Consider the following 16,129-nt stretch of genomic DNA (forward strand, 5'->3'; position numbering starts at 1 on the left):
CCATTCCCTCAACATTTACACACCATTGTTATGTGTGATATATTCTAATCTACAAAGATGAGTGCATTGCTTGGGAATTTCAAAAGTCTTGGTAAGTAGTTTGAAAGATGTATTTTGTAGCCAGGGAAAATTTTGGTTACTGTTCAGATTTTAGCATCTAAAATGATGATATTTTTATGAGGATATTAAGGACTGTGATCCAATTTACTTTATCTCAGAAATGTGGAATGTATGTTTCACCTTTATAGAAAATCCAATTGTGTTCCTAATGATAATAAAATTTTAACTTTTTCCAATGAATAGAAATGTTATTGGTGCCATACAAGTTATTCTGTCAACTGATTCATGATTTTCACATACATTCCAAAATAGTTATTTTTTATTTTGAAATACACATTCATATAGATGACAAGATATATTTTGGGTTCTGGAGTCAGAAGACTTGATTCGGTGATTTTTAAAACTGTTACTAGTTGTGAATTAGAGAAAGTTTATTTAATCTGTCCTTCAGTTTGCTGATCTATGCTTTGAGATGGTATCTTCCTGGAGAGGTAACAAGAAATATATGAGATAATACAATATAAACATTTATAACAGTTTCTTAGTACATAGTATTTATGCTTAATGTAGTATTTTATTGTTAATAATATTGTTGTATAGTATTTGATTTCAATTTCATAAGAAAACATAAAATTTAGTCAATATATTTTAAGAAAATCTGTACTGTGTCTAATAATATTCCCTAAAGAATGAGTTTGAATTTTGTGGGGAATCACTGAAATTTATAAAATGGCTTATTGAAAGGAGAAAAGAAAAAATCACTATTAGAAACAAAATTCTTGACATTGCCTTCAGCTCTTGAAGAGCTATTAGTGTTGGAGTATTCAGTGGTAAAAAGAAAGATAAAATCAAAAGGTCAGGACTATATGTGGGAAATAAGGCACAGCAAAGTGAAAACAAAAGCAACACAGGCTGGGTGTGGTGGCTCACACCTGTAACTTCAACACTTTGGGAGGCTAAGGTGGTAGGATTGCTTGTACCCAGGGGTTCAAGATGAGCCTGGGCAGCAGAGAGAGACCCCATCTCTACCAAAAAAAAAAAAAAAAAAAAAAAGAAAAAGGAATGCAGAAAAGTGCAAGAAGGGGCCCAGAGTTACATAGCAGTTATCAAGTCTAAAATATTGAGCACACTGTATGTGTTTTGCATTATGCTGATACCCAAGGGAAATACAGAGTATAAGCCTCTTTTTTTATTTTTCTATTTAAGATCCATACAATCCAGTTGAGAAGAAAAGTAATACACCTAAAATCACAAACAACACACTTTAGCACCCATTTTGTGGACTGCTCTTCCTTAACTATTGGTGTTTTCAATTTCCTCCTTACTTAAACCCTTTGCTAAAACTGACACTGCTCACCATTGTCTTTAAATCCTGTATCTCTGACTTCTGGATGCCATTTTGTTCCTGCTTCTTTTCTTAGCCCTTAGAATATTAATTTTCCAACTTGCCCTTTTATTCTCTATACAACACTGTAATAGATATTAACACCTGAACATCCCGTAGTATCAATGTGTTCAAATAGGGACCTGTCTCTGTAAACTGTCCACTTCTCTCAAAGTATGACTCGTTAAGTGCCACCACCATCCATCCAGCCATCTCAGTCAGCCATGCCCAATTCTTCCATCTCCTGTAGACCTCCAGAGTCCCAATGAGTCAGCAATTAGCTTATTTTTATTTCACTTCCTAAATTTTGCTGAAATCTTTTCTTCATACTTAACTACCTGTATCACTCAGGATCCAATCAGAGAGTAGAACCACTGGGAGATATATTCCCTCTCCCTCCTCACTACTCTCACTCACTGTCTCCCACACCTACTTCTCCCTCTCCCATTTATTAAGAAAGAGATTTGTCACAAGGATCTGCTCTTCTGTAATTGTGGGGGCTGGTTGAACAGTCTCTGTAAGGCTGTTTGTTGTCTTTGCTTCTGATGCTAGAGATGGAATCCACTGCTGAGACCTCCACTGCCACTGCCAGCTCCAAATCTACATCACCTCTTGCTTGCAACATTGTTTGCTTGGTCTCTTTGCTTCTGCCTTTGCCTCACTACCACTATTTCACAGAGCATCCAGTGATCCTTTTCTAATAGAAGTCTGATCACTTCGTTTCTCTGCTCCTCAGATGTGTCTTCTTTCACTCACATTAAAAATCAAAGTACGTGCATCTAGGAGGCTCTATGGGGTGCTTTTAATCACTACATTAGGCTGCCAATATATTATGACAGCTGTGATATATTTTATGGAGAAAATTAAAACACGGCAGTGAAAATGGGAAATATGTGAGATAGTTTAGGTTGCCATTTTGGTAGAATGGCTTTGTACACAATGGTTTTCCTGCAGAGATTCTGATGGTAAGCTTGAGAGCTCCATGAAGCCATTTCTCTCCTTTGCCTCTTTTTAACATTTAAAAACATTCCACTATTACTTCATTTTGAAAACATAATTAACCTTGAGACAGATTTTATTCTACTATTCAATATCTGTGGAGAAAGAAGTAATTTTTTTGTGTGAAGTCTCGTATTCACCTATTTTCTAAATGAAAATTATTATTTACAATTATTTATGTAAATAGCAAGTTGTATTTGAGGTTATATTTGGCTTGCATTAATCCATGCTTGTCAGATGGAAATAATTGCACACCATTCCTTTTAAAATGCAATAGGAATAAATGTAGTTTGTAAAGTTATAGAGATAAATTGTAATCACATTTTCCCTAAATGCTCATCTCAGGATTATTCACACACTTCATGTCTTTAAACACACATCCTAATTCCAAAGTAATTGGTTACGATGATCTTTTCTCCCTCCATATGCCTGTTCATAACGAGGTCTTCGAAGGGAAATGTTTATTGTCATTGTTTGCATATTATTGTTCAATAAATATTTGTTGCCTAAAAAAAACCTCTTTTCTATTTCTCTTCGCCTTCTCCTCGAAAATACTAATATTAGGCAAACCTTCAGAAACAGAAGATTAAAAACACATAAATAAAATTGGGACAAACAAAAGAATTGTCATTACATTGCATTTACTTTAAGAATTCTTAACCGTTTATGATTTTTTAATATTTTATTTTCAATAATTTCAATATGAAGGATTTATTTCTGTAACCTCATAAATGACCTCTGAAGGATGAAGAAATTAATAAAGAATTAAAAGTAATATATTGATAATAAAACATTTATAAGGTGAGATTGATAAGTACATCTAAAAACAGTTTTGAAATCTTATTTAAGACAGATAAGTTTTTGAGAAGACTCATAAAATACCCTGAAGGTATGCAAATTAAAGAATAAGAGGCCACATGTGGTGGCTGACACCTGTAATCCCAGCACTTTGGGAGGCCCAGGCAGGAGGATCACCTGAGTTCGGGAGTTCAAGACCAGCCTGACCAACATAGAGAAATCCCATCTCTACTAAAAATACAAAATTAGCCAGGCATGGTGGTGCATGCCTGTAATTCCAGCTACTCAGGAGGCTGAGGCAGGAGAATCACTTGAACCTGGGAGGCAGAGGTTGTGGTGAGGTGAAATGCCACTGCACTCTAGCCTGGGCAACAAGGGTGCAACTCCATCTCAAAAAAAAAAAACAACGGAATAACGGAATAAGAAAGGAAGAAAAGCTACATAAAAGAAAGAGCTAAAGGTATGTAAAATATACAATTTTATGCAAAATTTAAGGCAGATTTGAAATAAAATAGTAATAAAATACATAGTTGTGGGTCCAGATAAAAAGTAAACACTGAGCACTTTATGCGTGGAAATAAATTAAAACAGTGATTAAAGTTATCTCCAGGAGTTCAAGACTAGCCTGGCCAACATAGTGAAACCCCATCTTTACTAAATATACAAAATTAACTGGGTGTAATGGTGTGCTCTTGTAGTTCCAACTACTCGGAAGGCTGAGGCAGGAGAATTGTTTGAACCTGGGAGGTGGAGGTTGAAGTGAGAGGAGATAGAGCCATTGTACTCCAGCCTGGGTGACAGAACAAGACTCCATCTCAAAAATAAATAAATAAATAAATAAATAAATAAATAAATCTTGAAAAAAGGCAATTAACTCATGTTTTTATTGGGTTAGATCTTTAAGTTTTCAAAATAAACTCATTTGATTATATAATGTTCTATAGCAAACAAACACATAATCAGGCAAACAAATATCTATTTGTTTAACCAAATGCATACATCAGAATGAAAACAAGTATCATACTCTAAAAGACGTTCAGTGTTTCTTATTGGAAAGGTTCTTGTGAAAATATTTTTCACAATCTTTTTCTTCAAGTCTCTGAATAAATGGGATATGATAATAGAAATTTTTTTAAAATACATTTTTCTATTTCAGGTAGGCTTTATTTGTAAAAGAAAAGATATTTTAATATTAGAAAAACTATCCCTATCATGAAATCATGTCAGAGATATGAAATGACTTCAATAAAATAAAGTCAAAAAGGTAATCTTTTATGGTGAGACAAAATCTAGACTTCCAGTTTTCATTAGGAGATATAAAGCTAGAAAGAGAGTCATTTCCACCCATACTACAGGAGAAAAACAGACAAACTGTATGCAAATTAATGACTTTCATTGAACCCATGAAAAAATTAGGATCACAAAACAAATGACTTGTTCAAACTCAGGAGACAGACGCACCTAAACTTCTACCTTAAGAAACTAGAGAAAGATCAAATTAAAACAAGCAAAAGTAAGAAGTTAATAAGGATTAGAGAAAAAATCAATAAATTAAAAACAGAAGTAATAGAGAACATCAACAGAACCAAAAGCTGTTTCTTTGAAAAGGTGAATAAATTTGATAAACCCCTTGCCAGGCTTCAAAGGGAGGAAAAAAACAAAAAGAAGACACAAGTTGAAAATACAAAGAAGAGAAGAAGGAACATAACTACCGATCCAACAGATGTTAAAAGAACGTTAACGGGATACTGTGAACAACTCTAGATCTCATGTTTGAAACTGAGATGAAATGGACCAATTCTCTGAAAGATAAACTGCCCAAATGCAAAAAGGATTAGATAATGTGAATTATCCTATATTAATCAAATAAATTGTATTTGTTTGTACAAGCCCTCTAGAAGACTCTAGGCTCAGATAATTTCACTGTGAATTCTACCAAACATTTTAAGAAATAAATCATACTACTTATACTTTTCAGAAAATAGAAGAATGTCTCTTAACTACTTCTATGAAGCCAGAATTAACCTATATTAAACCAGATAAAGACAGTCCAAGAAAAGGAAAATACATTTCAATCACCCTCACAAACCCTAGACATAAATATCCTAAACGAAATATTTGAAAGTCAAATATTAAACAGGTTATGCATCACAACCTATGCAGTTAATCCAAGGAATGCAAGGCTGGTTCAACATTTGGAAACAATGTCATAGGCCATTGAAGAACTGATCATCACAATAGATGGAGAGAAGGAATTTGACAGTTGACATCCATTTATGATAAAAAAGAAAACTCTAAGCAAACTAGATATAGAAAGGGACTTCCTTAACCTGATAAGGGATACTACAAAAAAATTTACAGATGGCATCATATTAAATGGTGAGAGACTAAACACTCTTCCTTTAAGATCAGGAACTAGGTAACAATATTCCCTCACCACTGCTATTAAACATAGCACTGGAAGTATCCATCCTTTCGGGTTAGTTACAACTGGATCTTATCTAGAATCACACCCTCAATTGGCTTCTGACCCTTTCCTGTCCTGTTCTTTCCCATCTCTTAATGGTTTCTTCTGGAAGCACAGCCTTGATCAATCACACTCACACAAGGTTTCTTGTCTTAGAGTCTGCTTCAATATAACAGGACCTGAGACAATTTCCTTATAACAGGTTCTAATAACCATGTCCTTTTACTTACCTCTTTCGCATTATTTTGATATGTTTCCTGTGTAGTTTTAAATTATATATATTTTTATGTAGCTATTTTAATGAATTCTCATATGCATTATTCGTATTATGTATCTCATTCCCCTACCTTGCTTGTTACTAAGCAGGACATATTTAAAGTCTACTTTAATGGTTATTTGCACATGCTGTCTCTTCTTCATGATATTCCATTGTGCATTACTTATTTGCCTTTAGTTGAATACTACAACAGATAACACTGTGGACAATTACTCATAACCATCTCCTTTTGGCCCTATATAGAATTTTCATTGCTATATATATATATATATATATATATATATATATGGAATTACTTGGTCATAGTTTCTTTGTACAATCAACTTGACTAAATAGTGCTAGACAGTTTTCCAGAATGACTACACTGGTCTACTTTCCAAAGTCAACGCATGAGGGTTTCTATTGCCTATATCCACATACACACATATATTTTGCATTGTGAAATTTTCTAATTTGTATCAGGCTTATGAACAACTCACAATGCTGTACTCCAGCAGATTGTCACTTAATTTGTATAAAAAATTGAAATGTGTATTGAATCTTAAATTTTACCTCCCATTTATACACTGCCTAAAAGCAAAAGCAGGAACAAAACAAAATTACAGAAAGTAACCAAACATAAAAGGAGTGAAAGAAAAAGGATATCATGGAATATAGGAAAGGGTACATGGCCAAGAACACAGTGCATTGAAATTTAAAGTCCTTATACAAAGCAAGTAATTGTTGACACTGGGTGGTATGAAGTCTATTGCAGTTGTTAAGAAAGGATTTCTAAAATGGCCAAAGAATAATAGAAAAAAAGTCTCCAATAAAAACTCCAAATAGGCTGGCTGTGGTGGCTCATGGTTGTAATCCCTGCCCTTTGGGAGGCTGAGGCGGGTGGATTACGAGGTCAGGAGTTCAACACCAGCCTGGCAAGATGGCGAAACCCTGTCTCTACTAAAAATACAATAATTAGCCATGTGTGGTGGTGGGTGCCTGTAATCCCAGCTACTCGGGAGTCTGAGGCAGAGAATTGCTTGAACCAGGAAGGCGGAGAGTGCAGTGAGCCGAGATCACACCACTGCACTCCAGCCTGGTGACAGAGCAAGACTCCTTCTCAAAAAAAAAAAAAAAAAGCTCCAAATAATTCCACACAACTTTTGTGATGTTAAGTAAAAGCATGTTTCTATTTGATGAGTTGATCATGGATACTGATTCTCAACATCAGTAGAAAAATACAGGCTGAAGTAAAACTTTTATTATATAAAGAGAATTGGAAAAAAATAGAGATCTTATCTTTAATGACGGAAATACTGACAAAAATAAAAAGATAAAGAAAAAACATGCTGGGAAAAAAAGGAAAGGGGAAGGAAACAATAATATTTACGTAAACAATAAATGCAAATATTGAAAAAAATAGGTTCAAAAAAAAGGTTCAGCTCTCAAAAAAAATGATAGTTTAACCTCCCCATTAAAGTACAAAGATGCTCAGATGTTTTTAAATGAAAATCAAAAACGAAAGCCAATATCCCACATTATGAATGGACCTCAATAACAAACACAACTGCATGATAAAAGTTCCAATAACCATATTCTTTCACTTATCTCAGAACATGGACCAATTGGGAAATGTCCATTGGGTGTAAAAGGCACCAAAACAAGGAGACTGTAGAGAGAGAAAGATTCAACTAAGCTAAATAAACCATGGATCAGTCTCACTGATAAATATGGAGGTAAACAGTCTAAATAATATGACAGAAAAAGCTAATTTTCCTGTATTTTAAAAGAATGCACGTGACCAACTGAGATTTATCCCCAGAGTGCAAGTATAATTCAGAATTTAGATAGCTATTAATGCAATTCATTATACTACCAGATTAAAGTAGAAGAATCGTATTATCATTTCAAACATCCAAGAAAACATTTGGTAAACTCTATTACTGTCAAGAGCTGAGAGGTAGTTGAGAGAGAGCTGAGCTGCCAGGTGGTCAACTGAAGCACAGGTAGATAGGAGGACTAAGTTCTGGTGTTCTGTAGCACTGTAGGATGACTATAGTTAACAATCATATATACTTTCAGACAGCTAGAAGGATGTTGGATATTCCTGACACAAAGAATAAATGTTTGAGATGATGATATGCTAATTACCCTGATTTAATTACTATACATTATATGCATCGAAGCATAACTATGTACTCCATAAGTCTGTGTGCCAATTAAAAAAAATTGACCGGTTAAAAAAAAAAAAAGAGCCAAACTGAAAGTAATGGTCAAGCCCTTACTCTGCAATTGTATAAGCAGGAGGCCTGAAACAAGATATTCTTGTGTTTCATTTTCACCTATGTGACTGCACCAGTGTGTGAGTCAGGTGTGCCCATGCGGATGGAGATCTTCTCCCTTTTGGGGCTGAGAGAGCACCAGACAAAAGCCCCTAAAATTTTATGGACCCTGAGGCTACACAAAAGGAAGGGAGAAGCACTAGGAGAGAAAAACTCCTGAGTACTGAGGCCTAGTGGAGAAAGGTATCTTCAAGTCTCCTGAATAAGGCAATCTCAGCAGAGGCCAGTTCTGACACGGAGGTCCTGGGATGCGGGTGGCGATGGGGAGGGTGGAGTTGGGGTGGGGCTGATCCTTGACTGCAACTCCCTCTGGAAGCAACAATGCACTGGCTGTGCGTGGAGTCTCCTGTGCGGAGGGCAGCGTGCCTTGTGAGATCTGCCAGGTACAGCCTTATTGCTCACGGTGGGGTCTGAAGGATCGCACTTAAGATATGGGCCTAGAGATGGATTCCTCAATTATCTGTTGACATCTGAGAGTCACAAATAACAACAAAATTACCTTGAACAATGTATGTGTCCAAATGTTTCCGTATGATATAGTTTCTGGGCATTCTTCTGGGCTGGAAGATTAGCATGCTGGTGTGGCCCACATCCAGGGAGTGCTCAGGGTTACAAGGCCTGGCTGCCTGTCCTCCACTGGGGCAACTTTGAAGGGCCGTTGCAGCCCCAGAGCTCCTCGTGGGATTGGCTGAGCCCCTGTGGTGGCTGGATTCCATTTCTTTTCTCCTTGCCCATGCTGCTGTTCTAACTTCCTATGAGTGTTGCTTCTAAGGACACACCCTGTTCACATTTCCTAAAGTTGCCAAAACAAATCTCCACAAACCAGGTAGCTAAAAAGAACAGAAATTCTCTCACAGTTTTGGAGGTGAGATGCCCAAAATTGAGGTGTCTTCAGGGCCGTGAATTAAACTGCCTGACGGCTCCAGGAGAGAGTCTATTCCGGGCCTTTCTCTTCGCTTCTGATGTTGCAGCAGTCATGGGTGTTTCTTGGTTTGTGGATGCGTCATTTCAGTCTCTGCCTTGGTTGTCATCTGATGTTCTCACCATGTATCTGCAGGTCAACTTCTGTGCATATCTGGTTGTCTCTTCTCTTCTTATAAGGACATTAGTCTTATTAAATTAGGGTCCACACTAATGACCTCATCTTAACTTGATTACATCTGCAAAGACCCTATTTCCAAATCAGATCACATTCCCAAGTTCAGGATTAAACATATCTTTTTGGGTACATAATTTAACCTATAACAATCCTTTATGAACCTCATATACACAGATCAGGCCTATGAATTGCTGCCTTTTCTCTGTGCTACAGAAGCAGCTTAAGGGTTAGTCTGTTCCTTCTTTCCTGATAATTTTCTGTATATTCCTAAAGAGAAAATAATGTTATACTAAAACGTACACCTAAACACTTGTCTACATTCTTTCTGAAGAAACTTTAAAATTCCTTCTCATTTAGACCATGAACAGAGGTTATTTGGAGAGAGATTACATTGATACATATAACATTATTGTCAGTAACTCAAAGTATGAAATTTTAAAAATTTTTCTTGCTCATTTTACTCTGAGCTTCCGATCTTCCGAAATGTTTAGGAAATTAATTTGTGGGTACACTTTTTACTTTACTGCTGCTACAGTTGTGAGTTTGGAGAGTTCCAGAAAGAGTTACACAAATGAGCTAAGATATTACTAACTGCCAGCTGTAATTTTGAGCCAGACTGAGTAACATAAATACGTTATTATCTCTTGTGATTTTCTTGCCAGATTGCTCAATGCCCCCACAAAAAGTAGAATTACAGCATGACACAATAACTTATGATAGCTTTTTTTGTGGTATTTGGATAGCTACTGTCACCATGTAAACAGCTTGATAGCTTGACTGCCTGAGGTGCTTTCATGTTCTGGATAGATGTCAGTTTTCAGGCATTTTCCTGAAATTGAAGTAGGGAACAGTAGAGAAGGAAGATTGTACAAATGAAAGGGATGGAAAAGGAAATCTACAAAATGATTTCCTCACTGCTGTCAGACAATTTAAACAGTCATATGTGGCCGGGCGCGGTGGCTCAAGCCTGTAATCCCAGCACTTTGGGAGGCCGAGACGGGCGGATCACGAGGTCAGGAGATCGAGACCATCCTGGCTAACACGGTGAAACCTCGTCTCTACTAAATATACAAAAACTAGCCGGGCGAGGTGGCGGGCGCCTGTAGTCCCAGCTACTCGGGAGGCTGAGGCAGGAGAATGGCGGGAACCCGGGAGGCAGAGCTTGCAGTGAGCTGAGATCTGGCCACTGCACTCCAGTCCGGGCGACAGAGCGAGACTCCGCCTCAAAAAAAAAAAAAAAAAAAAAACCAAAACAAAAAGCAAACAAAATAAAAAACAGTCATATAGATTAGCCACGTTCCTTCCACCCTGCCCCACAATGTAGATGTTTGACTCTAGGAGAGGGGCTTAAGGGTTCTGACATCAAGATGCAAAAAGTGAGTTTAAAATCCCATTTATAAATCCCCAAAGCCTACACAAAAATGGCATTAAATCTAAAGAAAGGCAAGCGTTTATCTTCTGAAGTTATTAACACTCTCTTTTGCAAGGAGAGGTTGGTTGAATTTTTTTCTCTTCATGAGACAGATTTTTTTGCTGAGACTGTTAAAACTGTTTACAGTAAATTGTACTCCCTCTGTGCTCAACACCTGATTTCATATATTGCGCTACACGAGATGTCATCTCCCAGGACACCCTGGAAGAGTTGCTGGGGCTCAGCTAAACCAAAACCCAGTTGCTCTGACATAAAACATCTGGTAGAGTGTTTACTTGTCTTATGGCTCTCTTAAATGAATGTACAAATCAGCTGTTCCAGTAAAATTAGTTTCCTAACCATAAATACCTAAATAATTTGATAACCAATTCAGCATTTTCTTAGTATTAAATAAAATATCATTGGTGTAGGCAATTAATACAATTTTAATCTAACATTGACCATAGTGGTCTTTTAAATAATTTGTTTTTATGCATATCATTTTGGAAATGACAACCTGAAAGTAAATTACACTATTTATATGTATTTATTTAAAAAATACTATTTGAGAGAAAAAAAGCTTAGTAATGTCTGTATCTACAACTATAATAATGAGTTTATATCAATCAACCAGTCTGTAGGTAAATAGGTAATCTAATCATCATTATCTCCTTTGTGAGCAATTTTATTTTCTTATTGATTTTACTATACTTATTTCTGTATTGGATCAATAGATGTTTAAAACACAGTCTCAAAAACAGAGATGTTATCACTTTTTCTTCAACAGTTTTATCTGCTCTGGTCTAACTTGAAATAAGTTTAAAATTTCTACACCAAATGTATGTATCTACATATACTACTAAGTCAAAAATGTACGAGACCAGAAACAGATTTTTTCTTAGCTATTCATTTTTCTTAAATCCCATGCTCCATCAATTTAGTATTTGTTGACAGATTTTTAACTATCTTGCTCTGTTATTGCTCCAATACACTCACTCACTCAACCCTTCCTCACTTGTCTCGAGTGCCACACCCTGCAGATGTCATTCTAAATTATGCTCCAGCCTAAAGCAGACCCTTAACACTGTTCCATGATGTGTCATTCTCTCTGTCCAAATCCTTCTTTCTTCTCCATAAGCTTCTCTTATTTATACAACAAGCCTTTTAAAAATACCCGGTCCAGGTTAGATGTGACTCTCAGCGGCTAATAGTCTAGAAGAAGAGACAGGCATCAAACACGCATGGCAGATAAATTGTTACACCGCAGTTGTAAAAAGTCATGTTGAGTAAAAGAATGAGGTGCAAGTCTTCTTGCTGAAAGTGGCATTTGAGTGAACATTGAAATGTTGAAAAGAGTTAATTAGACAAAGTCAAGGAGGTCACTTCAGAAATGAAGAACCACTTATGCCAAGCCCTTGAGGCAGAAATGCAATAACAGTAAGAGACCTGTGCTGAAAGCAGGGGCCAGGTTTTGAAGGCTATTATTTAGGATGAGCAAAGGGTAGTAATGTACTTCATGCTAAGAGAAATAGAGAGCTCTTAAAGGTATTAAGCAGAGAAGGAACAAGGTGAAATTTGATTTTTAAAATATTCTGATTGTTAGTGGAGAAATTGGAGCAGGAGTATGAACACAGGAGCTGCGATGGTGAGAGATGGTGGTGGCTTGGATCAAGGTAGTGGCCTTGACAACACAAGAAATGGAAGAATTGGAGAAACATTGAGTAAGTTGAGTTGAAAAGCATTTTGAGAAAGTTACTGGATGTGAAGGCGTAGGCTCAGGAGTGCCTGCCAGGTCTGTGCAAGGGCAACCTGACGCTTTCTTGATGCCATTTACAGAGTGAGCAAATGCAGCACGAAGGGCAGCCTGGTGTTTGTGTCTTTCTATAGATTAGAAAAAATAGTGGAGCCTAATGAGCATGCTGGAAATAGAGAATCCTGGTTCAAATTTGTCATTCATCTGAGGATATGAAATCACCACACAGGCGACTTTAGAAAAGTAATCTCAAAGACTTGGGAGGCCACTCAGAACTGCATCAGCATTGCATCAGCGATCTACTACATCAGTGAACATAACAACTGGACACTATTCTCATTAGCATGTATGTACTTAATAATGAAAAATCCCTGGGCATTTCCCATAGTGTTTTTCCTACCCTTTTAAAGGTTCCCTCACTCCCTCCCACAACACCTGCTGGGGAAGCTGAAGGCAACTTCCTATGGAGATGGAGAAAAGCAGCTTTCAAGGAAACCTCCGAGATGTGATCCTAGTGCTTCTCCATTACTGTAGAAGTTTCTATTTAATGTAACCTATTTCATAGATATAGGAACAACTGCAATGTTTTCTGGAAGATTTATCCAGTTTGGAGATATGAGTTTATAAGATATAAACTTAGAGATATAAGACTTGCACAGCAATTAATACATTCCAGGCACTACATGCTTTTACAAATAGAAATTAAACTTCAAAACAACTTCAAATACGAGTGCTATGATTATCCCCATTTTACAGGTGAGAGATACCAAGGAACAGAGATACTAAATGACTTTCTTAAAGGCACATAGCTAGCAAGTGGTGGAGCCGGAATTTTGAATGCAGGCCGAGTATGAAGTTCATGCCTTAATTACTGTGCTTTGCTTTGTAAGGAAAGGGTCAGGACAAAACAAGGGGGTCCGGGCCACGTTGGAAGCAAAGAGCAGCCCTCACCAGGTAACCAAACCAGCTAGCATTTTCATCTTGGACTTCCCAGCTTCTAGAACTGTGAGAAAATACATTTCTGTTCTTTATAAATTACCCAGTCTGTGGTATTCTGGTATAGCATCAGAAACAGACCAAGACAGCTCGATAGTGAAAAAAAAAATAAAAAATAAAAAAAGGAAGACTTCATGTGTGCACTAATTGGAGACTATGACTCTGGGAAAGCTGTTGGTGGGCTAAGTAAAAGTGGGTCATCTTATATGATTGGCCAAAGGGAGAATATTTGAATTTCTCTGATTGGTTCTAAGTTGGAAATATAGGCAAAAATCAGGGAGGCTGGTAGTTACTGTTCATGTCCTAACTGCTTTGCACGAACTGCTGAAGAGATTATGGTTTGGTTTCCTCCAAGGATTGCTGCCAGTGTGTCTCAGAGTTCTATTTTTATCTATGATCTGGCCATTGTCCATTTGTGTATTCCGTTTCTCACACCTGCTATCCATCATTTTCTCACATTCTGGAAAAACACATTCCTTCACTTCCGCAATACCACAACCCTCTTGGGCATACTTCTGATCCCTTTTTACCTTCTCCTTCATGGGGAAATCCTTTCTCTGCCTATTAATTTAATTTTGCTGTGCGCCAAATGGCTAATGATGGCTTAGAAGCTTCCTCTCTGTACCTTCATCTCAAATTCTTTGTATTGAATTCTGTGTCCCAGCCAGACTAAACTACAGAAAGTTTCAGCTGACTTGAAACATCTTTCTCATCCTCCATCTGAGTAACTATCTCCTCTTTTTTTTTAAAACCTATTTTAGAGATTTAAAACCTTAGATATCACCTCCTCCACAAAGCTTTCTGCAAACCCTAAAAAAGCCTATGAGCTTTCATAGTCGCCATTCTTAGGACATTGCTTTTAAAGATATTTATCTTATTGTATTTGTCATTGTCTGTTAACATATATTTCCTCCAAACTCCAAACACCTCTAGGAAAGTTACCAGTATGGTGCCCTGTACAGCAGACAGCCAATAAGTATTTATTGCAATAATGATTTGATCTGGAACAGAATATGAGAAATTAGAACAAAGCTTCAGAGGTTTGCAGAATCCTTTGTGAGCTCCAGGAGGGTGGGAGTCGGTGCACTTCACAGAAAGCTTTCTTTTCTAAGTGTGTGGAAGCTTGTCATCAATGAGATGGAAAACCTGATGTTGAAACCATTGAAATGGAAAGCAAATGACTTAATACTATTTTTGAAACATGTAACCAAATAAGAAGGCAAGTATGTGGTGAGCCCTGAGGCCATGTTGAGGACCAAGAAGAGCTGACAGAGGCAGCAAGGCACCTGCCCTTCTGGTTTAGGGCACCTACCTTTCTTGGGTTTTCTAACCATAGGATCTGCCAAAATTGAAGGCTCACAATAAGCACTCTATGTACCAGGTTTATTTCATCATGCTTATTACAGACAAAAAAATATGTGTCTTTGTGAAGGGCAAGCACTACTTGTCTTCCATCTCAAAAGTTTGTTAGAAATTTTAAAATATGTTATCTGAAAATAGCTAAAAACTTTTGTCCCAGCACAGAGAATATCCTATGATTTGTTATTTTCAGTGCCTTCTAGATGATTTGAATTGCTTTAGTCCTGTGGTATGAGTCACTCTTCACAAAAAATTACTCTTCAATTTATTTTGTTTGTAGATACAAACAAAAAAGGAAAGAGATCATGTAGTGAGAGCACAATGAACAAGTTACCTTTCATCATCCAGGAGCTTGGCTTTAGGAAGAGTTTTACTTCTAAGAGAAGATAAACCTCTGAGAAGAAAAGATAGGCAATACCAATTTCTCTTGGGTGGGTTAATCTGGGCAATGTGGTTGAGCTGCACAGTTTTGCCCTGTTGTAATTAGCCCGTGAGGTGATGCAGGGAATTAGGAATGTTATTACTTTGCAGTGTGCGAGCTCTGTTTCCCTTTTGTGGTGCTCTGGTTGGTTGTGGACTTTTCTGCCTCACCTTTTTAAGCCGAGACTGTTCAGGGATTCTAGAATGACACACACCAGACAGACAACCTGGAGTCAACTTCCTGCCTAGAACCAAAGCCACTCCCTGTGAGCTCTCCCTCTGCCTCGCTTTACCCTTTCAGGTACTGGGAATTTCCTGAGTTAGTGCTCCTTGTTTTTCTAGTATTTGAGTCTTTTCAGTTCCTCATGTGAAATAGATCTGCTCTTACCTTGACTTCCAGGGCCTGTGGGTTTCTGAGTCCATGACTGTGGTATGGATGGGTTCACACTCTAAACTGAAATCTGAGGGCTGACTTTGTTACTGACTCGGTGACTTGTCCTGGTTCAAAGGCCCTGAAGTGCTGTTTTCCATTAGGGTCCTGATAAACATCTCTGCCTTGACCTGCCTTTGCTGGGGTGTCCCCATTTCCATGCCTGCCTCTGCTTTACAGGCCCTGTATTGACTGGCTCCTTGGCTGGGCTCTGAAATAGGCAAGTGCCTTGTCAGGATACATTGTCAAAAAAGATTTTCCTGGATAAGAAATTTAAAATGCAGGATGAGGACTGAGTTAACAACATATTTTTAAAAATCAATTACTTATAATTTTATCTCAATCATCTCTTTTC

Source organism: Trachypithecus francoisi, unplaced genomic scaffold (assembly GCF_009764315.1).
Source record: "Trachypithecus francoisi isolate TF-2019V2 unplaced genomic scaffold, Tfra_2.0 Contig01474, whole genome shotgun sequence".
Lineage (NCBI taxonomy): Eukaryota > Metazoa > Chordata > Mammalia > Primates > Cercopithecidae > Trachypithecus > Trachypithecus francoisi.